The sequence below is a fragment of the Pinus tabuliformis genome, chromosome 9 (genome assembly GCF_031772625.1).
Source record: "Pinus tabuliformis cultivar Carrire ecotype Pingquan chromosome 9, CPIR1, whole genome shotgun sequence".
In the NCBI taxonomy this organism is placed as follows: Eukaryota; Viridiplantae; Streptophyta; class Pinopsida; order Pinales; family Pinaceae; genus Pinus; species Pinus tabuliformis.
Genome location: NC_142307.1, coordinates 1,128,968,277 through 1,128,995,065, shown reverse-complemented (window position 1 = coordinate 1,128,995,065; position 26,789 = coordinate 1,128,968,277).

Here is a 26,789-nt window from a genome sequence, read left to right as displayed (position 1 = left end):
ATTGGAGCCATTAATGACCATGAAGATTGTAAAGATTCCAAAGACATTGTTAAGAAGACTCAAGCCTCTTCTACTAAAGAAAAAGTGACATATTCTTTTGACATAGAAATATTAGCTAAATCTTTGAATTTGCTCACTAATGAAGTATTTGAACTAAAGGGGAAGTCAAGTGCGGAACCTATTAGCAACAATTCTTTCAAGCTAACTTTCTTTAAGAAGAATAATAATAATCAGCCGATTAAATCTACTCAGGTTTCAAATTTTTTGTTTCATGTTGAAAGCTTGGGCATGGAAAAAAAATTACTTTCCATCAGGAAATGCATTCAGAGAAAACATGTCCCTGGTGGAACCACAACATGATTGTTATAATGACCAAATCTATAGAAACTTTATTAATAGAATAACAATCTAGGCATAATCAAGAATTAAATGAATCTACCATGACTGAGGAAATTTTAGGTGTTGTACATTTAGTTAATATGTGTAATATCATATTTCACGTTGATAAAAATTGTGTTTAAGAACCACCAAAAAGTGAAGCTCCTCAACAAATAACTGAGCAATATAATTTGAGAAGAAAAGGATCGATTTATGAGCAAGAGGTTAAAAAACAATTGTTGAGAAGGATTATACCACCTACTAATTATTCTCAGAGTTTGCAGGATAAGTCTGGAAGTGCTCCTCCTCTTAAGAACACTTCTGCAAACAATAAGAATAAGTCCACCACTCCTGAAGTTTCAAACAAAGCTACACCACTAGATTATTCAGCGTAGCGTATTAGAAATGAAAGTATTGATTATAATATTGTTGAGGATATGAATAGAGATAGTACCAACATTTCAATATTTAAGCTCACAAAGATAACAGGGAAGCATGAACTGATCATCCAAGCACTTGCATCACATCCTCCATTAGGTAACGAGGTGTTTTCTTCTCAAGTTATATCTGGTAAGTCTCGTGGAATTCTCGAGTCTGTAGTTAATGTTGTTAATTTGAATACTAACACTCTCTACCCCCTTTTCCTCTTAACTTTTGAAATATTTAGTTATAATGTCTATAATTGTCTCGTTGATTTTGGTGCATTTTCAAATGTCATGCCACTATCTATTGTTGAGAAAAATATTGGTAAATGGAAAAATATTGATGCATGGATCATATAGTTGGACAGATCATTAGTCTAGGTATTTGGTTAAATTCATAATGTCATCCAACCATAGATTTCACCCCTGCATTAATAGTTTTATTGTAGACATTCCCGAAGTAGATATTGGTCCAACAAGCTATAAGGGTATTTCTCAATAGACTGGACAAATTTATGGCCTCCTTATAAGGGAAGAAATAATTGGGTTCGAGTAGAAATTGAGTAGTACATAAAATAGACCATGAAAACACTTGAGGGACATAATGAGCCAATCGGCTTTGCAAGTATCATCGTTGGAAATTATTTTCTGGAAGTTGATCATGGGTGTTATCAAGTGAAACCTTCACTTGTACCATTTGATACATAGTTGGAGCTCCTTCCTTGCAATCCAAATGATGCAAATGAAACTTATAATATAGATGTACATAGTACTAATATATGAACTAGCTTAGTAGCAACTAATATTTTGACCTTATATTTTGATGGTTCTAAGACTCAGGATGGTTTTGGAGCTAGTTGTATTCTTATTGACCCTCAAAATAAAAGGTATATATTATCATACTTCTTGGAGTTCTAGTGCAAAAATAACAATGGTTAATATGAAGCTATCATTTTGGGGTTAAAGAAGGCCATATACCTCAAGGGGGAGGTACTTAAGGCAATTGGTGATCCAGATATTATTACCAATCAAGTATGGAATACCATTCATTGTGTTTCACCTAATTTGAAAAAATACCAGGAAGAGGTATGGTGACTTATTTCATTCTTTAAAGAATTTAGCATTAATTATGTTTCTAGACTTTGTAATGCCACCGTATATACACTAGCCAATCCAACTGCTAGGATGACACCATAAAAAGATGGTTTTTCTCTTGAAATTATTTATAATCTATCTGTGCCCAACAATGTAACTAACTTTCTCATATTTAATGATGACCAAGAGATACTGCACTTGATGGCTGAAACGGATATGCTAAAAAATGTAGTTATTGAAGAACATGAGAATGACGAGGCTTTGCAGGAAGTAGCCCAGGCATCTAAAGGGAATACTATGTCAAAATGAGTGATATCTCTTGAGAAATTATATGACCTATGAAACCATTTCAGAGGGCTAGTGAACACAAAGACTTAGATCCTGACATTATCACATGAACAAGTCATATTGGGAAATGTTGAAGCCTCAAAAATAATTGCTTACAACATTGGGGGAAAACCAACCAGTCTGGACCTTGGTTAGCAACTCCTTTTCCATTTGGTGTAGTGGCTCTGACTAGGGGTAATTGGGCCAGTTTCCCAATATAAATTATGATAGTGTTGATGGGGTGATATATGGTATTTCGGTGGAATGTTTAAGCTAAAAGTAATCTAATCTAAACTAATAATCACATGCATATATCGTAATTTAAACACCATCTAGCTATGACTATACTTGGGAATAAAATTGAAACATGCGATCTACAATAATGTCCTAACGAATTTTGTAATAAAGATCATTCAACTACAATAGGAAGTGAAATCATTTTAACAATAATCGTTTTGGATAAATAGTTATCTAAAATGATTGTGAAATATATATCGCATAAGAAATTACTCATATATTCAGCATAAAATTTAGGCCATCACCATACAAAAGTGCAATAATTCTAACCAAGCTTTAAACTTTCATACATAAACAATTTGAAGAAAATATTATTTCTTAATACATAAACAAAACAAAATCATGAGATAAAAGTACAATTTGTAATAAGTTCTGCTCATGTGTTTCAGCAATATCAACCTAGTTCCAATCACTCCAACACCATCTAAGAGTACAAAAGTGAAATTTCAGTAGAAGATTCCAGATAAGATAAACATAAATCATGTTCTATTCATTTCACTAGAGCTTACTCAAAGGGATAGAAGTGCATGTTTTGAAGATTGTTTCTGATAAAATTTCTAGACCCCTCTCTAAATGCATGAGAGGGGTTTAAATACTAAACTATAAATCCTAATAATAGATTATTACAAAAATAGTTGAGGAGGTTTGAATGACCTTCCTCAAATTGTGCAAAACAAAACAAAAATAGAAATTAAAACATGGTGACTAACTCCTTTGCGTTTGATCTTTAAGATCACAGATGTCCGTCATGAGTTTGAGTTGTGTCGATCTACTGATCACAGATTTCAACTGCCCAGTGAACACGAAATTGGTCAGTGTTGGCACAATTTTCTGTATGGAAGAGGTTAGGCATCACAGGGTCATCCACTGGCTTTAAGGTTTAACTAAATGTTGTCAGTACACTTCCCAGTTTAACCTAGTCATTTTCCTAATTGCTTCATCTTTTTCTTCTGTTGCATGCCTCCACTGTTGTTCGATCTATTTGACATTCAGAAGGAAACTTGGCACAGACTCTGCCACCAGGTTTTTGCTGTGTAGATTTTCATTGATGTTTTCAATAACACAGTTTGCTACTGCTGCTGCAACCATCATTGCCTTTTCTGCTTGCCTAAGCTGATAATCTTAGTCTGCAAATAAAATTTCTTTATGTGACTCTCTAGTATAGGAAAATCAACCTTCTTCCCATCCTCTGAATTCTGTCAGGTGATGAAGTTGGAAACTCTTTTCAAGACTTCATCATATTCAAGTCTCATGTCAATGAATTAACTCGTTAACTTGTCACTAGTCTCGCAATAAGGACTCAACTGCGAGACCTTCTAGCATAGATTTTTTTTTTGATGCATTAGTTGGGAGTTCAGGCTGAGTGCTTTAGTTATAAACCAAGCAATATTTGGGTTGTCCTTATACTTATCTATTAATGCTTGTATTTGTGCTTCCTTTTTTGCTAAATTGGCTTGATGTTTTATTTTCATCTGCTTGAATTCTTGTTGGAGCTTGGCTATTTGAAATTCCACCTGTTGGTTAGATTTTTCTTGCTCTAACTGTTTTCCAACAACAAAATTTTATTTTCCTTTTATTTTTTCAACATTTGTACTTTTGTTACCTTTTCAATAGTCACTATAGTTTAGGCTCCTACAAACTGAGACATTCTAGTAAGGTTGTCAGAAGGGTCGATGGGTGAGTCTTTCCAGACAATCTCCATCGGTTCATTATCAGGAGTAGTAGCATCTGTAGCATCCAACTTCCTCTTCTTTCTCTACATTTTGACAACAACTTTATGGGTTTGGCTATAGAACACATCTAAAGGAGGAATCTCCTCAATTCTCAAAATAGTTTCAGAGGTAGTAGTAGCAGGAATGTGCTCTACCTCTTGAGTACTTACAATTTTCTCTACTGTAATTCCTTGAGTTGTTTTGTGTTGAGGAGTCTGTGGTTTAGGTGCTTGTTTCTCTGTATGGATAATTTTATTAAAATTCTCCCATTCTTTCTCTAAATCAATCACCGGGGGAAGTTTGCTTAGATGTATTTTTTGTAGATTGGGTTGTATCCTTTTCTGACTCCTTTCTTTTTCTTCCCCCATTCTATGACTATTTCTTTGATTTATCTGACTCCATGGTAGACATGTCTTGGGTCTCTACTTGGGAATCATCTTTAGAATTTTCTCTGGAGCTTCCTTCTAGGCTTACGCTGGGAGTTGGATCCCTTATTAGTTCAATCAATAATTGGTCTAATGGGACCTTTAACAATCTCCTTTATCTATATTGATGAAAGGCTTCAAGCTCTTTTTGGTCAAAAAGTAGTGATGACATTTTATTTACTTCTATGAATGTCTCTTTCTATAGGAATATGTCATCAAATGCATCTTCCTCATGACTAAATACCTTCACTTTTACGATGGTAGTGAAGTATTCAACAATGCCATTTGGGTCATACTCGCGACCTAGGAATTTAGGTAATTTCAGAGATTACATAATCTCTGCTTCTTTAAATGCATGGCCCAGATCATGCAGTGCAAATGCTCCACACTGTAACGGAAATGTAGGCCAAATGGCCTTTTTTGCTTCCTTTAATCCTTTGCTTAGCCCACCCTCACTAGTTGTTTGATAGGCTATTTCTCTAGCCATCAATTTATCTGGAACATAGTATGGGAGGACTTGAGATGAGGTGATGCTCCCAAAAACCCTCATATATGTGAATGTTTCCTCTCCAAACCATTTGGCCACTGGTAGGATATCTACCTTAGCTTGCTTAGAAAACCTAGGGGCATCTCAGTTGTAAACCTGTTTGTGGATGGGCTACATGACCCCATGACAAATTTTGTAAAAATGAAGGTGAAATTGAGACTCCCACATGTCCTTATGATATATATGAATGGGAAGTGGATGCTTCACAATCCATTTCCATCCCATGATAGGAAACCTTGAACCAAAACAAATTGCATCCATCACATAGGCACTCATAAAAAATGGAGGGTAAACCCTCGTTGAGACACTCCTTTTCCTCTGATAATCAATTATTTTCTTTGCTAAATTATCAAAAAAAAATTGGGACCAGTTCATTATGGTTGTGTTTACAACTGCATCTATGAATGGTAGCGATTCTGGGGAAAATTTAGTGCTATCGGACTTGCCAAACATCCTACATAACATGGCTGATGCAAAACTATGGGGAGGAGAATAGATACAGTAGAGTACATACCCGCTTGTCATTTTTGATCTTGACCTCATTATTCGACCAGTTTTGGGTGACATCTGTTGGATTCTCATTCTCTTTGGAAAACTTCTCAAGGAAATGTTTGTTGTAGATGGCTTGTGGCTCTGGTAGGTGGTACATAAGCCGTAGGTTGTCTAGCGAAAAAGATCCCATAACCTCTTGGCTTCTTTACTTAAATTCTCAGTCTGAGATATCAGCCTGATTAATAATCCACTTGACCATATCTGTGTAAGGGATTATCTTTTGGTGCGCAACTATGTGATGCAGAAATGAGCATGCTGTCTCAAAAATGGTGGCATCTGAGAAAGTATGACCATCACTTGTGACCTTTGTTTTCAGAGGTCTTGGTTGTTCTTCTTCTAATAAATCATACATGGTTTCCCATGTAGAGGTTCCTCCTTCTCTACTGCACATAGTATCTATGAATAAAGGAGTCATTTCTGATTTCTCAGATGCAAATGCCTTGCCCTTCTTTTCCGTTGATCCTAAAGACTCCTTCTGTGGCTTTTCCCTAAAAATGGAGAAAAACAAAAACTATCGGATATACAGAGATAAGAATGAACGTAAGCTGGGATAATACAAATAACTTGAAAAGATGATAAGAAAGGAGTTTTATTTGAACACAAGTGAGAAGATATCACATCACCTTGGATGGCCTTTCATAAATAAATTCCATTAACTTTTACTAAATGCCCACTAATGATTCGTTATCTCTTAGTTTTAATGCTCATTAATGTCTGCATCGTAAGTCAGGAAGAAAGCTTCTAGGGTGACGATCCTTTAAATTGCGAAAATGGCGATTTTTCGATTTGCTAAGCAATCTTGTAGACCGCATTATCACGTTATGTTTGTATGCTTTCCTTATTGTTTTTGCAAGACGCGAGATGCAGACCACTTACTATTGTTTCTAGGACATAACCCATTTGTTAAGTTTTCTTGTGTAAAGTGCTTCTTATTAAGCAACGAACCTAAATACTTGTCTCTGATGTATCTTGGGAGTGGGTCCAAGTTTCAATCGCTTTTCGCAATCTCGACAGATGGTAAGTTTGCAGTGTTCTTTTAAATGTACAAAATGTGATGCGGTAAGGGAAATGTTGTTATCATAATTTCACATCTCACACATTTTAAAGAACTCATTAAGGTGCACCTTCTAAGAATAGTGATTTGTGATGCGGGCCTTAGTTTTAATAAAATGGCTTAGGACTTAATTTATATAAGAAACATACTAGTTTCAAAGTATTAAAGCACAAAGTCATCTCTTGATCGCTTTTCGCTATATTTGGTGGATTAGCAAGGCTTTTAATCACACTTGATTGTGCAATATGTGCGAAAGGGAGACATTTAATATTTTTTGAAAAGGTGTTTGATTAATATCTTGTTTTATTCCAAAAATTGTTAAAGAAAATGCCTAAATGCTAAACCTTTTTTGGAAAGATTTTTTAAAGGGTCCCCATTTATTAATGTAATATTGACTACTACTATTAAAAAATGGGGGGTTGTTGAATAAAACAACAATTAGCAATTCACGTGGAAGAACCAGTTATCTCTGAGAGTTTTTTGAAATTTCTAAAAAGTTCCAAAATAAAGATGGTTTAGAAAATAAAATTTACATGAAATATAAGATAAGTCATATTGATATTTGAATATTTAAACAACATCCACTTAACTATGATCCTTTTTATTATCCTCTCCTCATAAGAAAGTCATTTTGTCTACATCATTCATTACGTGGTTTAAAAAAAAATAAAACTGGGAGGCTCTTCGCAGATCTATTTTTGGTATACTCAGTTGTCATAGGTAGAGCCTCTGCTGCTAGCAGGCGTTCATAGCCTCGACAAGGTTACCTTTTAACCAGGAATGATTCAGTATCCCACCTTGGTCAGAATACAATTTTTAAAGATAAGCTCAGATTGTATACTTATCTCCATTTATTTTCTGAAATAATTCCTTTTCTTCAAAATTTCATTTTTTATCCCTTAAAGGACAATATCTTGGTTTGGTGACCAAAATTGACAGTGCCATTCACTTGATTATAACTTAATTTAACAAGCTGGCTCTTGATGAGACCCCTTGTCTTTTGATTAATATAATCTCAAGCCTCTACCCTGTTTTGATATGCAGTATTGGTAATGTCAGCGAGTTACAACCTTATGATCATGATAAGATGTCTCTTGATGAGACCTCTTATCCTTTATGTTTTAAGTATATTTTAGAATTACACTCTAAAAAATGTAAACTAAATATATGGGGGGAATCATTGGCTCCTTAAGAGCTTCTGGATGACAATTGTAGAGTTTAAAGATGCTTTTCTGTAGAGAGACTTTGGTTTGTTATTGATACTTTTCTTGACTGATGTAGAGGCAAAGTTTCCTTTCTAAAGTTAAGTTTTCTCAAAGATCAAATAATTTTGGTAGTGAACAAGCAATTTGAAAGAAACATAACTTAACCCTATATTTTATGTATGAAAGTCATTTTCATAATAATCTTTACTTATACAAGAAAAAAGTCAAAAATAAAAAGAGGCTATTATTTGTAAATACAAAAGTAAATGTTCTTCAACTTGTATTGTTCTTTCTAGAAAAATAAAATAAAGGAAATAATATACAGTGAATAAAAGAGATCATCTTCTATGGAAAATATTTCTTTAAGATCTACCCATTAATAGGTAGAGATTCTCTCTTACCTGATAAATCCTGAAATAAAAAGGTTGATGGGCCTATTTGTTCCACAATCTGAAATGGGCCAAGCCACGTTTGTTGGAACTTGGTATGCTTACCTTTTTCCTTGTGGGCATTATCCCATTTTTATACTAGGTCTCTGAGTTGAAATGATTTTGAACTTACAGAATTTGAATCAAAGGAAGATTTGACTAATTGTTGATGATGTGCGTGTGTTATTCTGGCCTTTTCCCTTTCCTCTTCAAGCTTAAGGATTTGTAACTGTCTAACTTGCATAAAAGAGGAAGGAGTTTCTTCAATGAACTGAAATAGGGGTAAAGAGGGAATAGCTAAATTTGTAGGTTAGACAACTTCTTTCCCATAGACCAAATTAAAAGGAGAAGTGGTAATGGAGGCCTTCTGAGTTATTCGATCTGCCCATAGAGAAAATATTAAAGACTTATTCCAGTTCTTCTGATTCTGGTCAACAGTTTGTTTAATAATCCTTATGAGATTTTTGTTTGAAGATTTAGGTAACCCATTTCCCTGTGGATAATAGTTAGCAGAGTATTGGAGCTTGAAACCTCTTTTAAGAGAAAATTCTGTCATAGCATTGCTTGAAAAATAAGATGCATTATCAAACATCATGGCAGATGGTAGACCAAATATGGTAATGATAAATTGATCGATGAATTCAATGATGTTTTTAGAATTGGCTATCTTGAGTGGAATTTCTTCTACACATTTTTTGAAGTAATCAGTGGTTGTAAGAATATATCTATGTTGCTTAGAATAATGAGGAACGATCTCACCTATTATGTCCAATCCCCATTTCTTAAATGGTTGTTCAATATTGATTGGTTGTAATGGTAATCTGGCTTTTCTCTATCTCCCAGTAGTTGTATGACAAAATTTACATCTCCTTACATAACTATGTGCATCCTTGAATAATGTTGGCCAATGATAGCCAACATGCAAGATTTTATGCGTAGTGGTATCCCCTCCAAAATGTCCACCAGCTAGTCCATCATAGAGCTCCTACAAAACCTTTTCTGCCTCAAATTTTTCAAGACATCTAAGCAAAACAGAATCATAATTTATTCTAAATAGCACATCATCAATGATTTTATATTGTCTATTTTTTAGCCTCAAGGCCCTTCTCTTCTTATAATTTAATTGCATTGGGCATATCCATTTCTTAAGTAAAATATGATATCAACATAACTTGACACAATTTCATTAAGGCTTACCTCATAGACTTGTACATCATCACCTGAGTCTTGTAGTGTTAATAAATAGGATGGTCCTGCTAACATCCTGCAAAAACCTTGACCTTTTACAATTTTTGCTTGTCTAATTTCAACGTCATATTCTTGTAGGGTTTTCACCCAATTTTCTCTCTTCTCCCCTACATCCCTTTGTATCAAAAAATTTCTTACTGCTGAGAACAATACTATTACTTTTATGTTGGTTTTGAGGAGAAAAGGTCTGAAGTGTTTTATTGATTTGAAAATAGCAAAATCTTGTTTTTCCACATTTGAATAATTCAATTCAGCCTCCAGCAAATTCGAGCTAAAGAAAGAGATTGGGGCTTCAACTTTTTCTTCATTGACTTATGTCAATATGGCTGCATATGATTTCTCAGAAGCGAAAGTATATAGAATGAAATGATTTGAAAAAATCAGAGTCACTAAAGAGGGAGAATTAATGATTTCTTATTTAATCAAATCAAAAGCTTTGTGTTCTATGTGTCCACATTTAAAAAGATAATTTTTATTTATCATAGATTGAAGAGGTAAAACAATCCGTGAGAAGTCAGGGACAAATATTTTAACAAAATTAATCTAAACTAGGAAAGATTGCATTGATTTTTTGTTATGAGGTAAAGGAATTTTTGAGATTTCTCTTATTCTATCAAGGTCAATGTGAATCCCTACTTTGGATACAATGTATCCAAGGAGTTTTCCTTCACTTAAAGCGAAGAAATATTTCTTAGGTTAAGAGAAATTCCATACCTTTGACAATGCACAAAGATTTGTTTGAAATCTCTCATATGATTACTGCGCTTTTTTGAATATACAATTATATCATCCAAGTAGATTACTACTGATTTGTTTACTAAACCTTTGAAGGCTATGTCCATGACTCTTTGGAAAGTAGCACCAACATTAATTAGTCTAAATGGCACCTTTTGATAATCATAAGTGCCCCACTTTGTTCTGAATGTAGTTTTTAGTTGGTCATCTGGATGTACTAGGATCTGATTATAACTTGAGAATCCATCCAGGAAAGACATTAGTTTTGAGCTTGCAACTAATTGCAATATTTGTTCCATAGGAGGCAATGGAAAGTTGTCCTTTTGACATGCTTTGTTTATATTGTAGAATTCTATACATATCCGAATATCGCCACTCTTCTTCCTGACTAGGACAAGATTGGAGACCCACCTGGAATGTCTGGCCGGGAAAATGATCTTGGCTTTTAGCAGTTTGTTTAATTCAGATTTAATTTGATTTTCTAAATTAGGATGGATTTTTCTTAATTTCTGCTAAACATGTTTCTCATCAAATGCCATTGGTATAGTATGTTGAATAATATAAGTGTCATATGTTTTAATATCTTCATAGTTCGTATAAAGGTTGATTTTCCATTTGACGTAAGTCTGAGGCCTAGATTAATATTTTGAGGTTTCAGGTCAGTTCCAAGGTTAATCAATTCAAACTTCAGAGTTGAACTCTAAATTTTTGAATTGATGGGTCGTTTGAATCTGTCCTTAAGGTCATATAAATCTTCCAACATAACCGTGGAATTTGGTATAACATTATTGGCCGTTTCTTGCTTAAGTTGGTTGTCATGTTGGTCTTTGTCAACTATTTGGTCATCATAGGAGCCTTCTGATGTCAAAAAAATTATGATATCCAAATTTCTATTAAATACTCTCTAGTTGGTGATATTGTCGAGAATAGAAGGCCTAAAAATCAATTCAATAGAAAAGAGATTAGGACTGTAATCTCCTAGTGGAATAGGCTTGGAAGCCACATTAGCTAAGAGATTGTCACTTGCATTTTGGAGTCTCGAAATAGGGGAAATATTAAATGTTGTAAAGTGGGAAGTTAGGTCTTGGACTAACGACTGATAGTGTTTCAAATGTCCTGACAAACACTGTATAGTATTTCTAACTTGCTTTATCACAATTTCTGGATCTACAAACACTTGGAGGTGTTTGATATTAAGGCCAATGGCCTTATACAAACCTTGAACTAATTCTTCATATTCCACAGTGTTATTTGTGCAATCAAGTTCACGTAGGCATGCTAACATAGTCTGTTCCCCTTCTGGGCTAACTAATATGCATCCTGCTCCTGCTCCATCATTGGATTTAGATCCATCAAAAAATAATTTCCAAAATAAAGAGCTAACTATAGGTTTATCTACAAAATTTACACACTTAGAAGTATCTGTTTGGGAAAATTTTTCAACTTGATATACTACAGAGTTTTCCAAGAAAGGTGAAGTATAAGCATTAAAATTTCCTAGAAATGATTCTACTGAGTAGTTTCCGACGATATTGTTGTTATACGCCACTGGTTCATTTTCTCCTTCTAGCTCTGTGACTATGTACTTTTGATGTTTTTCGCAATCAACCCTTATCTGATTTGGCTAGCCATTATAGGGAATCCACATGCAAGACCAGTCAGTTGAAAAATATCCATGAAGCTTTTCAGACCAGTCTCTACAAAGGATTAAGCCATAGAACTCAGGAATATTAGCTACAAGAATGTCAATGACTTGACAAACTTTTGGATTTGATGATACTCTGATGGTTACTTGATTAAGTTCTCTAACAACTGCGACTTGAGCCTGACCTAGCTACAAAATGCGTACAACAGATTTTTGAGGTTGAACATTCAAATTTGCACAAACTTTTCTAGGTAAAATGTTAGATGAAGCTCCTGAATCAACTAAACAATTGTGTAAGTTTCTATTAAAAATTTCAAAAGTAAGGAGGAATGGAGGAGTATGAGATTTAGATCCTCCTCCAGTTAGAGCAATGTCGGTTGGATCAATTTTGTTTAAAGAGGGGCTAGGGGGTCTTCCCATTTCTTGGGAAGCTTATGAGATCACAACAGCAAGAAGAGGTGAAGTAGGTACTACTTTGAGATCCTTAAGGAGTAGCTTATGCTGATGTTTTAACTTGCTAAGCTCATGAAAGGTGATGTTTTCCCTAGTCTATTTCATATCATCAACAATATTATATTCCACTTCATCAGATACTATCAGGTTTTTAGTTCAAGATGAAGATTTCAGCTGAGGAGGAGTATTTTGAGTGGATTTTGGTGAAGATTTCTTAACTGTTGTTTTGTCCTTTGGAGGTGGTGTTGAATCCTTCTGCTTTGGATTTGTTTGTGGCAAATCAACAGGGTTTTTACTTCGGGTGGAAATAGGTAGTACTTCTTGTGTTTCTTCTTTGGGAAGTATAAAATCCCACATTCCTTGTAACTCTGCCACTTCTTCGTCATTTGTTTGCTCTTCATTTGTTGAAACTTCATCTTCTTCTCCATCTAATTCAGCATTTGATATAGCATTTGGAGGTTTAGGATTAGCAGGGGAATTCCTTTTAAATGGTGTAAAAGTTTTCTTAGAGGAAGTCTCTACTACCTGTTTTTTAATATCAACCATTTCATTAGACATGGTTTTGAGGACTTTCTGCAAACCTTCAAGATCAAAAGGTTCTTTTGGTGGTTTCTTCTTGGATATATCGCTAAAATTCACTTTATTGGATTTTCATTCTTCTAATTTATTTTTCTTATCTACAGCTAGAATATTTTTCTACAACTATTGCCTCTTTCATATTTTTTGCCAAAGTTGGTTTGGCAGCTCTATCAACGAAAATAGTTGTGTTTGAAGGGAGAGAAGAAATATACCACTCATTTTGGACCTCATCACTAGGCTTAGATTCCGCTGGTATCTTATTCAATAATTTATTGAAGCGAGAGTTGAAGTCTTTTATTGGTTCTTTAGGTTTGACTTTCCAATTGGAGAGATCATTGATTAGGGTACCTGTGGATCTAGCATCTCCAAATTTAGTTAAGAACTGCTCTTGAAAAGCATCCCAACTATTAATAGAACCTGATGGTAATGAGAAGTACCATGATCTTGCTGCTCCTTGCAAAGTATATGGAAATAATCTTACAACTGCATCTTCTTCTACTACTTCGTTCAAGTTAATGGACAACATAAAATTGTTTATGTGTTCCTCAGCCAATAGGCCACTATCAAGATTGAACTTTGGTAACCATTTCTCTAGATGGGTTGGCAACAGATGTAAAGGTGCAGCCATCCTAACAACTTATTGATTTGTCCATGGCCTTTGAAGAGGTTGAGCCATTTTTGGTATTGGAGAAGAGGAAGATGTGGTAGTGGTTGAAGGTGATTGGGTAGAGGAAGATGGAGTTCCAGTACCTGTGTGAATCATGATCTGGATTGGTGAGGTGGATGATTGGCCTTATGCTGATATGGATGGAATGAATGAAGATGATGATTGTGTTGACGAAAGAACCTCGCTATGAGATTCAGATAGTGTTTTCTTATCTTTCTTACGACTTGGTAGAGGGAATTCGAATGGTGAGATTCCAAGCTTTTATCTATGTGCTTTAGTTAATTGTTGATATGGGGTAAATTGAGAGGTAACACTATCTTGGGATAACTCAGATTCCTCTTGAGATTCGAAATCCCCTATAATTTATGAATCAAAGATTGGACTTCAGGGGCTTTGGTAGAAGAAGAATGATCTAGATTCTTTGGGATTTCAGCAGTGGGCTCTATTGTTTTTACAACTTCTCACTTAGGATTAGGAGATTTGGAATTTGATCGAGAAGTTGGAGGTGATGGTGAGGGAGTTTTACTCTTAGAATGGCTTGTTAATTTGGATTTACTTGCCATTCACAGTCAGGCCCTCCTTCTAGCACCAAAACTGTTGAAGCCTAAAAAATCGTTGCTTACAAAATTGGGGGAAAACCACCTAGTCCAGACCTTGGTTGGCAACTCCTTTTATGTTTGGTGTAGTGGCTTCGACTGGGGGTAATGGGGCCACTTTCCCAATATAAATTATGATAGTGCTAATGGAGTGATACATGATAGTTCGACAGAATGTTTAAGCTAAAAGTAATCTAATCTAAACTAATAATTACATGCATATATCCCAATTTAAACACTATCTAGCTATGCCTATGCCTGGGAATAAAATTGAAACATGCGATCTACAATAATGTCCTAAAGCACTTCGTAATAAAGATCATTCAACTGCAATAGGAAGTGAAATCATTTTAACAATAATCGTTTCAAATAAATCATTAGCTGAAATGATTGTGAAAGATATATCGCATAGGAAATTATTCATATATTCAGCATAAAATTTAGGCCATCACCATACAAAAGTGCAATAATGCTAACCAAGATTTAAACTTTCATACATAAACAATTTGAAGAAAAAATTATTGCTTGATACATAGACAAAACAACATCACGAGATAAAATTACCATTTGTAATAAGTTCTGCTCATGTGTTTCTGCAATATTGACATACTTCCAATCAATCCAACACCATCTAAGAGTACAAAAGTGCAATTTCAGTAGAAGATTCCAGATAAGATAAAAACAAATCATGTTCCATTCATTTCACCAGAACTTCCTCAAAGGGACAGAAGTGCATGTTTTGAAGATTGTTTCTGATAAAATTCCTGGACCCCTCTCTAAATGCATGAGAGGGGTTTAAATACTAAACTATAAATCCTAATAATACATTATTACAAAAATGGTTGAGGAGGTTTGAACGACCTTCCTCAAATTATGCAAAACCAAAAATAGAAATTAAAATATGGTGACTAACTCCTTTGCATTTGATCTTTAAGCTCACAGATGTTCGTCATGAGTTTGAGCTGTGTCAGTCGGTTGATCGCAGATTTCAACTACCCAGTGAACATGGCATTGATCAGTGCTGGCACCATTTTCTGCATGGAAGAGGTCAGGCATTGTATGGTCATCCACTGGCCATAAGGTTTAACTAAATGCTACAAGTACGCTTCCCAGTTTAACCTATTCATCTGCCTAATTGCTTCCTCTTTTTCTCCTGTTGCTTGCCTCCACTATTGTTCGAGCTGTTTGAAATTCAGAAGGAAACCTAGCACAGACTATGCCACCAAGTTTGCACTGTGTATATTTTCATTGATGTTTTCAATAACAAAGTTTTTTGCTGCTGTTGTGACTGTCGTTGCCTTCTCTGATTGCCTAAGCCGAGAATCCCAGTCTGCAAATAAAATTTCTTTATATGACTCCTCCAGTATAGGAAAGTTAACCTTCCTCCCATTCCCTGAATTCTGCCAGGTGATGAGGTTAGAAACTCTTTTGAATACTTCATCATATTCGAGTCTCATGTCAACAGCTTGACTCATTAACTTGTAACTAGTATCGCAATAAGGACTCAACTGCGAGACCTTCTAGCATAGAATTTATTTTTGATGCATTAGCTGGGAGTTCAGGATGAGCACTTCGATTATAAACTGATCAATATTTGGGCTGTCCTTATACATATCTTTTAATGCTTGTATCTATGCTTCCTTTTCTACTAAATTGGCTAGATGTTTTATTTGCATTTGCTCGAATTCTTGGTGGAGCTTGGCTATTTTTAATTCTGCTTGTTGGTTAGATTTTTCTTGCTCTAACTGTTGTTCCAATAGCAAAATTTTATTTTCCTTTTCTCTGAGCAACATTCGTACTTAAGTTTTTTTTTCAATAGTCGATGTAGTGTGGGCTCCTGCAAACTAAGACAATCTATTAAGGTTGTCATATGGGTTGATGGGTGAGTCTTTCCAGATAATATCCATCGGTTCATTATCAGGAGGAGTAGTAGTTGTAGCATCCAAATTCCTCTTCTCTCTCTACCTTTTGACAACATCTTTGTGGATTGGGCTATAGAACACATCTAAAGTAGGAATCTCCTTAATTCTCAAAATAATTTCAGAGGTAAGAGTGGCAGGAATGTACTCTACCTCTTGAGTACTTAAAATTTTCTCTACTATAATTTCTTGAGTTGTTTTGTGTTGCGGAGTTTGTGGCTCAGGTGCTTCTTTCTCTATATGGAGATTTTTGTTAAAATGCTCCCATTCTTTCTCTAAATCAATCACCAGGGGTTTTTTCGACTGGATATAGGTGGAATGAATTTTAGTCTATTTTCTAGCTGAAGTTTGCTCAATTGTCTTTTCTGTAGATTGGGATGTATGCTTTTCTGACTCCTTGCTTTTGCTTCCCCCATTCTGTGACTGTTGCTATGATTTCTCTGGCTCCCTAATAGACTTCTCTTGGGACTCTACTTGGGAATCATCTTTTTCTCTGAGCTTCCTTCTAGGCTTACGGTGGGAGTTGGCTCCCTTATTGGTTCAATCAATAATTGGTCCAATGGGATCTTTAACAATCTCCTTTCTCTATATTGATGAAAGTCTTCAAGCTCTTCTTGGTAGAAAAGTAGTGATGACATGTGCTTTACTTCTTTGAATGTCTCTTTCTGTAGGAAGATTTCATCAAATGCATCTTCCTCATGACCAAATACCTTCACTTTTACCATGGTATTGAAGTCTTTGGCAGTGCCACTTGGGTCATACTGGCGATCTGGGAATTTAGGTAATTTTAGAGATTGCATGATCTCTGCTTCTTTGAATGCATGGCCCAGATTGTGCAGTGCAAATTCTCCACATTGTAACAGAAATGTAGGCAAAATGGCCTTTTTCACTTCCTTTAATCCTTTTCTTAGCTCACCCTCACTAGTTGTTTGATAGGCTATCTCTCTAGCCATCAATTTATCTGGAACATAGTATGGGAGGACATGAGGTGAGGTGATGCTCCCAAAAACCCTGATATATGTTAATGTTTCCTCTCCAAACCATCTATCCACTGGCAAGATATCTAACTCAGATTCCTTAGAAAACCTAGGGGCATCTCGATTGTAAACCTGTTTTTGGATATGCAGCATGACCCCATGACAAATTTGTAAAAATGCGGGTGAAATTGAGACTCCCACATGTCCTTATGATATATATGAATGGGAAGTGGATCTTTCACAATCCATTTCCATCCCATGACAAGAAACTTTGAACCAAAACAAATTTCATCCATCACATAGGCACTCACAAAAAATGGAGGGTAAACCCTCATTGAGACACTCCTCTTCCTCCTATAATCAATTATTGCCTTTGCTAAATTATCGGACAAAATTTTGGTCCAATTCATTATGGTTTTGTTTAAAACTACATCTATTAATGGCAGCCATTCTAGAGAAAATTTAGTGCCATCGGGCTTGCCAAACATCCTACATAACATGGCTGTTGCAAAACTATGGGGAGGAGAAATAGTTGCAGTAGAGTACATACCCGCCTTGTCTTTTTTGATATTGCCCTCATTATTCAACCAAGTTTGGGTGACATATATTGGGTCCTCATTCTCTTTGGAAAACTTCTGAAGGAACTATTTGTTGTAAATGGCTTGTGGCTCTGGTAGGTGGTACATAAACCATAGGTTGTCTCGCGAAAATGATCCCATAACCTCTTGGATTCTATTCTTAAATTCTATGTCTGAGATATCGGCTTGATCAATAATCCACTTGACCATATCTATGTAATGGATTATATTTGGTTGCACAGCTATGCGATGCATAAATGAGCATGCCGTCTCAAAAATGGTGGCATCTGAAGAAGTACGACTATTAGCTGTGACCTTTGTTTCCAGAGGTCTTGGTTGTTATTCTTCTAATAAATCATACATAGTTTCCCACGCAGAGGTACGTCCTTCTCTATTGCACGTAGTATCTGTGAATAAAGGCGTCATTTCTAATTTCTCAGACACAACTTCCTCGCCCTTCTTTGCCATTGCTCCCAAAGACTCCTTCTATCAATTTTCCCTGAAATTGGAGAAAAACAACAGATATCAAATATACAGAGATAACAATGAACGTAAGCTGGGATGATACAGATAACTTGAAAAGGTGATAAGAAAGGAGTTTTATTTGAATGCAAGGGAGAAGATATCATATCACCTTGGATAGATTTTCATACATGAATACCATTAACTTTTACTAAATTCCCACTAAGGGTTCGTTATCTCTTAGTTTTAATGCTCATTAATGTTCACATCGTAAGTCAGGAAGAAATCTTCTAGGGTGACAAGCCTTTAAATTGAAAAAATGGTGATTTTGTGATTTGTGAAGCAATCTCGCAGATCACATTATCGCGTTATGTTTGTATGCTTTCCTTATTGTTTCTGTGAGATGTGAGATGCGGGTCGCTTACTATTGTTTCCAAGACATAACCCATTTGTTAGGTTTTCTTGTGTAAAGCAATTTTTATTAGGTAGCGAACCTAAATACTTGTCTGTGACGTATCTCGGGAGTGGGTCCAGGTTCCAATTGCATTTCGAAATCTCAACAGATGGTAAGTTTGTGCTGTTCTTTTAAATGTCTAAAATGCGTTACGGTAAGGGAAATGTTGTTATCTCAATTTCGCATCTTGCACATTTTAAGGTAACTCATTAAGGTGTGCCTTCTAAGAATAGCGATATTCGATGCAGGCCTTAGTTTTAATAAAATTCCTTAGGACTTAGTTTATATAAGAAACATACTAGTTTCAAAGTATTAAATCACGAAGTCCTCTTTTGATCGCTTTTCGCTAGATTTAGTGGATTAGCAAGGCTTTTAGTCACGCTTGATTGTGTGATATGCAAGAAAGGGAGACATTTAATAGTTTTTTGAAAAGGTGTTTGATTAATATCTTGTTTTATTCTAAAAATTGTTAAAGAAAATGCCTAAATGCTAAACTTATTTTTGGAAAGATATTTTAAAGGGTCCCATTTATTAATGCAATAGTGACTACTACTATTAACAAATGGGAGGTTGTTGAATAGCACAAAAGGAACCAAAGACGATTTGAAGTATGTGAACCTAAATACATTTTGTTGTGCTAAAAAATAACAAGATTGTATCAGTCTCTTCAAACAGTATCCATAGATGTTTGCATGTGCTTATGATGATTTAAATACATATGGTACACATATAATCTAGCATGTTATTCCTATTAAAGAGGGGGTGAATCTATTTTAGTAGAAGTTAAGGAAATTTCATCTGATGCTTGAACCCCCTGTTCAAAAGGAATTAAGGAAGTTGTTGGATGCTCGAATCAACTTCAACGTTTGACATTCTACATGGGCTTCCAACCTAGTTCTTGTTAGAAAAAATTCTGGTGAGATACACCTATGTGTTGAATTTCACAACCTCAATTGGGCTTCAGATAAATACAATTATCCCATGCCATCAATTTAGTCGATACACTAACCAATACCTGGGTCAGAAATTTTCTCTCTACTGGTAGGGTTTTCCAGATATAGTCATGTTCTAGTAGTAGAACTAGACAAATTAGAGACCACTTTTAGGACGAAGTGGTGAACATTTGCTTTCAAGTACATGCCATTTGTGCTTATAAATGTTGGCGCTACATTTCAATGATCGATGGACATCACATTCTATGAATTTATTGGATAGAGTATAATTGTCTACTTAGATGAAGTTACAGTGTTTCCTAAGAAGAGATATGATCATATTTGTCATCTAAAGTAGATTTTCAAGTGATGTCGTAAATATGGAATTTCTTTGAATCTGAAAAAGAGAATATTTGGTTTTTCTGGAAGTAATCTCCTAGGACATATCATTTCTAAGAGTGTAATTAAGGTTGACTTGAAAAGGGTCAAATCTATTTCACAAATCTATTTTCCCATGAACAAGAAAGCAATGCATTCTTTCTTGTGAAAGATCAATTTCCTACACAATTTCATCTATGACTATGTACAGATTTTCAAACTATTATAAGAGATGATAAAGAAAGATGCTACATACAAATGGGATAAAATGGATAAAGATTCCTTTTCTCGGATCAAGCAAGTCATAGTTGGTGCTCCATCCTTAAATAGTCCATATTTTGGCAAGAGTTTCTTGTTGTATACTTTCTCTTATTACTCATCTATTATGGTCTTTTTAACATAGAAAGACAATCAAGGAAATGAGTGGCCTATATATTCATGAGTGTTGGTTTACAGGGATTGGAACTGAATTACCCTGCCATTGATGAGCAAGCATACATAGTGTACAAGGTGGTTAAACACTTAAGGCCTTACCTCCTGAAAGCTCACACGATTAGCTATGTACCTCATATGTTGGGCATGGAATCCCCCCACAGTAGGTTTTGGGGCTCAAAGCCCAAGTTTTGGTCAAAGATGGTGTAGAACTCCGTGAATTGCGGGCACAGAGCGTGAAGTGTACAATTGAGTCATAGTGCTGTCCACCCTAAAATATTGTAATTTAATGTAAAGTTGTGTTGGCGCGGACCATGGGATTGTAAAATAGAGCGAGGCTCTAAGTGTAAAGGAGAAAAGGAAAGATAGAAATGCAAAGGCATGGTTAGAGCATTGAGTTGAATCTGAAGTGTCTTGGGTTGTAGTAGTAGGAAGAGGCTCTGCAGCTGAGTGCGCGGACCCCTGCAGCTGAGTGTGCAGGGCAGAGTTGGGTCTATACTTGGGATTGAAAGTTAATAAAGAGAAGTTTACTCTGTGCATCTATTCTTGAATCCATATTTTGATGTTATGCATTACTTTTACTATGTTTACTTACTACGCACAATTGATATATACTTATATGAATGCTTATATATGAAAATAATCTATATAATCTACTAATAGAGCCTAATTAAAGAAGACTTGGGTAAAGAACATGGGTTGCGCTGCAGCTAGAATTGCGTGAAGACAGTATCGCAGGGTGCAGGGTGCCCACTGATGTGCGTAGCATAGTAAGTGTGAAGGTTGGGCCGCATACTAATCACCTCCTATCAGACATCTCCAGGGTGCGGAAACTTGGTTCTAGCACCCTCCCATACTACTTCGAGTGAGACCTTAGTTCACGCTCCCCAGACTATTGCCGAAAGGGCCATTAGTATCGGGATTTGCTTGGCTAAATCACTTTCGAACCTTGGTCAGGCCCCACTAAGCCAACAAATGGTTCTGTTGCTAGGACCGAGATCTGCATAAGGGATGTCTGATGTCATCCCACTAGAACCCAACAAAGAAGGAAATTGAAGAGTGGTTGGACAAGATGATTTACGAGTTCATGAAACAGGAAAATAGAAATCCACAAGTATATAAGAAAAAGTAGTTGGAGCGCTACGTGTATACGGAAATCCACGAGATTTTCTTTGCATCCTTTCCTTCTGATCTGTATGAGTGGATTGCGAAGTTAGCTGACAGCCAAGGAAGGTGTAGGCTCGACAAACCAATAGTGTGGACTTTGGAATTAGTGCGTAGACTAGAAGCATCAGAAGATAAGATCGCGCAAGTTGTGAACCATTGGCTCGACTAGATAATAGGGGATTTATCATTGAGTTTGCGGTAGACACGACCATGAGCTACAACGAGGCAGAGAGATGCTTTCTCAAAGGACCGTGAGGTAAGTATATTAAACCTTTGAATATTTGGATTAAGATTCTATTGTGTGAAAAAAGGGTCATTCAAATACAATAATGTTTGGAACAACGTGGAGTGGAAATATCCACAAGAGTAGCGAAGAATTAGAAAAAAATCGCTTAATTTCACCTTCGCAAGAGAGCGAGGAAGAGTTTGCTAAGGTCTCTCCGAGGAGCGCGTCAACTTGATAAGGCAGTGCATTCTGTGGTTACCACCTCCACCCACACTGCCACCTACTTCACCTCCCTCACCTCCATCTCCACCCACTCCACCTCCACCACCTCAATGTTTCAGTATGGCGAGCGCGATCAAACTACCAGTATTCAGAGGAGTAGGGAATGAAGATCCGGACTAAATCCGGTTCGTGGTAAGAGTAGTATGGGAAGCAGAAGATGTCACAAACAACAATATTAAGAAGGATACATTGGTGAGCACGCTGCAGGATCGCGCATTAACATTGTATAGCAAGCATTCTAACAACCACCCAAACACAGGGATAGCAGAGATCCAGATCGCATTGAATAGGGAATTTAGCAAGCCAAAGTCAGAAACACAATCAATCATCGGGTTTAAAGAAATCGTGATGCTACTAGGTGAGAGTCTCAGGGATCTAGATCAATGGCTAAAGAGTACGATCCACAAAGCCAATATGACATTGACAGATGGATAACATCATGCATGTTTTGTAGCATCCCTGACACCACACTAAAGGTTGGCGCTGTCACAATAGAAACTTTCCACCCAGGCCGAAGCATTGGAAATGGCAATGAGATTACATGAGACCCCGATACAAGACCTTAGGTTGGGAGTTCAAAAAATCCACACGCAACTACAAAATCTGTGTTTGGAAATGAAAATTTTGAAGGAGGATAGGGCATCGTGGCCAGAGGCACATGAGGAAGTATGGTGCATAAAATGCAAAGGCCAGGGCCATGACAAGGATCATGTCCAGTGTTTGCGAACTACTTGGCAGGAGAAGGGCCAATGCCATTGAGACCAGAGGCACAGGTAGGGCTAAGTGTAGCACCCAATTTATGGTGCGCGATTTGTCAAATATGAGGGAAACACACAACAGATAATTGTCACTTGTTGCAGAAGTATACACAGACACACAAACAATTGTTTTGTAATTTCTGTAGGTCGGTAGGCCACGATGAGTGCACTTGCCATAGTTACGAGCTAATGATGGATCGAACCCCTGCCTATATAATGCAAACTGAAATGTGAGACCTCAACCAAGATGTGGGGATGGCACGATGGATTTCAGGGGTGAGGTAGAGGATGAAGTGGAATGGGACCAGGAAGGGGCCGCAGACAATTAATCTGTTACAATTGCGGAGGACCAGGGCACTATGCCCATGATTGTACTTACTCGAAGAGGATATCCTATTCATATTGTGCTCAGTTTGATCATGAAACAATAGACTGTCCTACGTTGATCACAAGGATGCACGAAAAATGGGTATTCCAGCCTCCCCCGACTTAGAATATACAAATGATGAGGTCTGAGCCGCGCGAAGAGGACCTGAATGTAAACATGATGCTCAGAAGCGGTATAGCCATGAGAGAGGATATGGGGAAGTAGCCAGAGGAAAGTACGTGGGTTCATAAGGCTCCTGCAAAGGAACCAGAGTTTGACTTAGAACATGTAAAGGAGACATTCATGGAAGCTAAGAAGAGCTTCACAGAGGCTTCCACATCAGGTAGTAAGGATGAACTAGAGCCAGGAATGGATCCTTCAATGCTCACTACCTTTCTGGAGACATGCATGAAACTGCTGCACGACAGCAAGGTAGTTAAAGGACTACAGGAGTTGATCACCAAGTGCGTGGGGTTAGGAGAACCACGCGTAGTCCAGAAATTGGGGAAGCATGCATTGCGCACTAGAAGGGAAATGAGGTTGACTGCATGGATTAGTGAGTATGAAATGGATCAAGTAATCCTATATCTGGGTTCAGACATGAATGTATTACCAAAGCAAACATGGGAATGCATAGGCAGGCCTACATTACAATGATCCCCTATTCAATTACGAATGGCGAACCAACAGAAGATTTTGCCCATGTGAAGGTTGCAAGGGGTAATAGTTGATATTGAAGGCATGAGCGCACAGGTGGATTTTGAAGTAATAGAGATTTTCGATGACAACAATCCCTATATTGTGCTGTTAGGAATAGACTGGATCACCGATATGAACATATTCATCAATCTGAAGAAGCACAAAATTATCTTCGAGAAAAAGTCACTACATGTAGTACTCCCACCGGACCCAGCCGAAGGAGTGCCCTACACTGAACCAGTGCGTGACAGTGATAGTGACGGTGATCTTGATTGTATTTATAAGATAACTGTGTGAGACTAGGATTGGGTGAATCTGACTATAGATGGGAAGATCTCGTGGGAGTGCAAAAGCTCTTGCACTTCAGATTCAGATGAAGAAGTAGAGCAATGGCAGAATCGGTTGCACGAAGTGACAATGCTGAATTGCAACATGATGGTTAGATCACTGCATTGTGTGAAAATAGAGGCAAGAGCTACCGACATATGATGGATTGACAGTGGTGGATGAATTCCTGAGAAAATTTGAAAGCGTAGTACCAGAATAGTAGTGGTTTGATGTGTTGAAGTGGGCACTGTGTGCAACACCCACACGATGGTAGGGTACACATCAAGGAAATTTGAGGACTGGTGTGGATGTAGAAGGATGATGTGCCTACGGTTTGGAAGCCCCCAGCTTCGAACAAGAGTCAGTCAGCAAGGACAGAGCACCTTGTGTGCTCACCTGTCTCGATGGATACAGAATTGTACTGTGCGGCCCACACAAGCACACCCCAAACTCAGGATCAAAAATCAGAACCGAATGCAACAGCAGGAAAGGTGACGCGCACCACAAACGTTCCACGTGGAAGCATTCAATAAGGTATGTGGAGTCCTAAATAGGGTTTACCAGGCGAGAAGAACTAATTGGGACCTGTGCGTGCTAGTATTTTGATGGGCCTGTAGGACCATGTGCAAAAATCTGAGTGCGGAGACGATTCCAAAACTAAGGAGCAGAGTCGAGACCATAATTTTGGAGGAATGGAATCCTCACACAATTGGGACAACACGCAAGGACCAGGATGAAGGAATTATGCACCTACGCGAGGGTGAACATATGCAGATTCAAGAAGCCATTCGGCGAGGGAACCTTAAACTTCGCAAACTCGAAGAAGATCAAGTACGACTAAGAAAGAGAAGCATGTTAATGGACGCGGAGATAAAAAAACTGGAAAAAAAAATAGTGCAAGCAAGTCGCGTTGATAAACTTAGAATGACAAGACAATATATAGACAACAATACTACTACATTAGAAGATTGTCACCGAGAATTCGTGACTCTGCTACCATGGCTGCAACCGCATCTTACCAAACAAAGTAGCCAGGGGAGCGCACCGCATAAGGAAGAATGCGCGGGGCTGATTGTTGCAAGGGTAGTTTAGGAGTGCCCACGGACTAGGCTGGATGGTGAATTGAAGTCTCACATAGGTGGTGCGACCACTTGACTATCCGTAGGGAGCATAGTCTCAGTGCTCCAAGTAGTTGAAAGAGAGTGTGGGACTATAAAAGAGTCTGTGAGGGAGATGCATGATAAGGAGGTAGCGCACAGGATCGGTATGTCACAAGGGTCACGTCCACGTGCAAGGGGCTGCACTGCCACACGGGTAGGCTGGGAAGTGACCGTTGGTGTCACTGTTCATGACAAGATGTCTAATTTAAGACAAAGAGAAGTGGGCAGCAGGCAATTAAGACTCGAAGTCAAAACTAGATTTGGGACGACCTACCACCAAGAATGCATTAATGACTCAGAAATGGTGGGAACAGTCAAATTCAAATTTGAAAGATACTATAAAACTACCAAGGCTAGCCACAAGACAACACTTGTTTGTTTGAGTTGAGATGTTACAGAGAACACACAGTGTTGAGCGCCAAGTGGTGTTTGAGCCTCCAAAGTCATGAACAACTGCAGAAAGCTCGAATAAGATGACAAATACCAGGAGAGGTGTGGGTTTTGTCAAAAGTACTGTCAAGGAAGCCACGCAGAGCCCTATGTTGTTGGTGGGGGATGCACCAAAAATTCCAAAATCACCCCAGATGCCAAGGCCCAAGACAGATACACAGGCAACGGGACCAGTCCGCATGTCCCCGTGAAATCCACAGTTTGGTAAAATTTATATGGAAGACAAGGGCAATACTGTTAATATTGAGACAGATGATGAGGAGGAGGACCTCCAGGCTTTCGTAGAGGAGATAGAGGCAGATGAAGAAATGGAAGAAGACATCCAGCTGGTGCGCTTTGCAGCAAAACTATCTGAGTATGTCCCTCCGCGGAAAGGGAAATCAAAAGTACCCAAGGATTTGGATGCCGCTAAGAGCACACTCCAAACCCCGCTCCTCCCAGATGGAATTCTGTTTGAAGTTTTGGTCTTGGGCCGTGTGCCCACAATGAAATTTGAAGATTGGGACCTTGCGAACAGTGAAAAGTCCCCACATTTGGAGATTAGAAACCTCATGAAACAGAGCAAGGAGGAGTCAGTTACAGCGCTAGAGCTACGGAAATGGTTGTGTGGTGTGGAGAAGGTCGGGATACTCCACCTACTATGGATTCCACACTTTCACTGGGTAATGATCACGACCTTTGTCATTAGGCAACTACTTTTCCTGGTGCGCGATGGGTACTTGTGGCTATAGGAGCCTATTCCCATCATGGCAGAGCTTATTCACAGGATTTGTTGGCTTCCCTATAAGGGAAGGGACCCCGCAGAAATAGCTGGCAAAAGCAGAGATTTAGCGCTCACAGAGGCCATGAAGAAGAA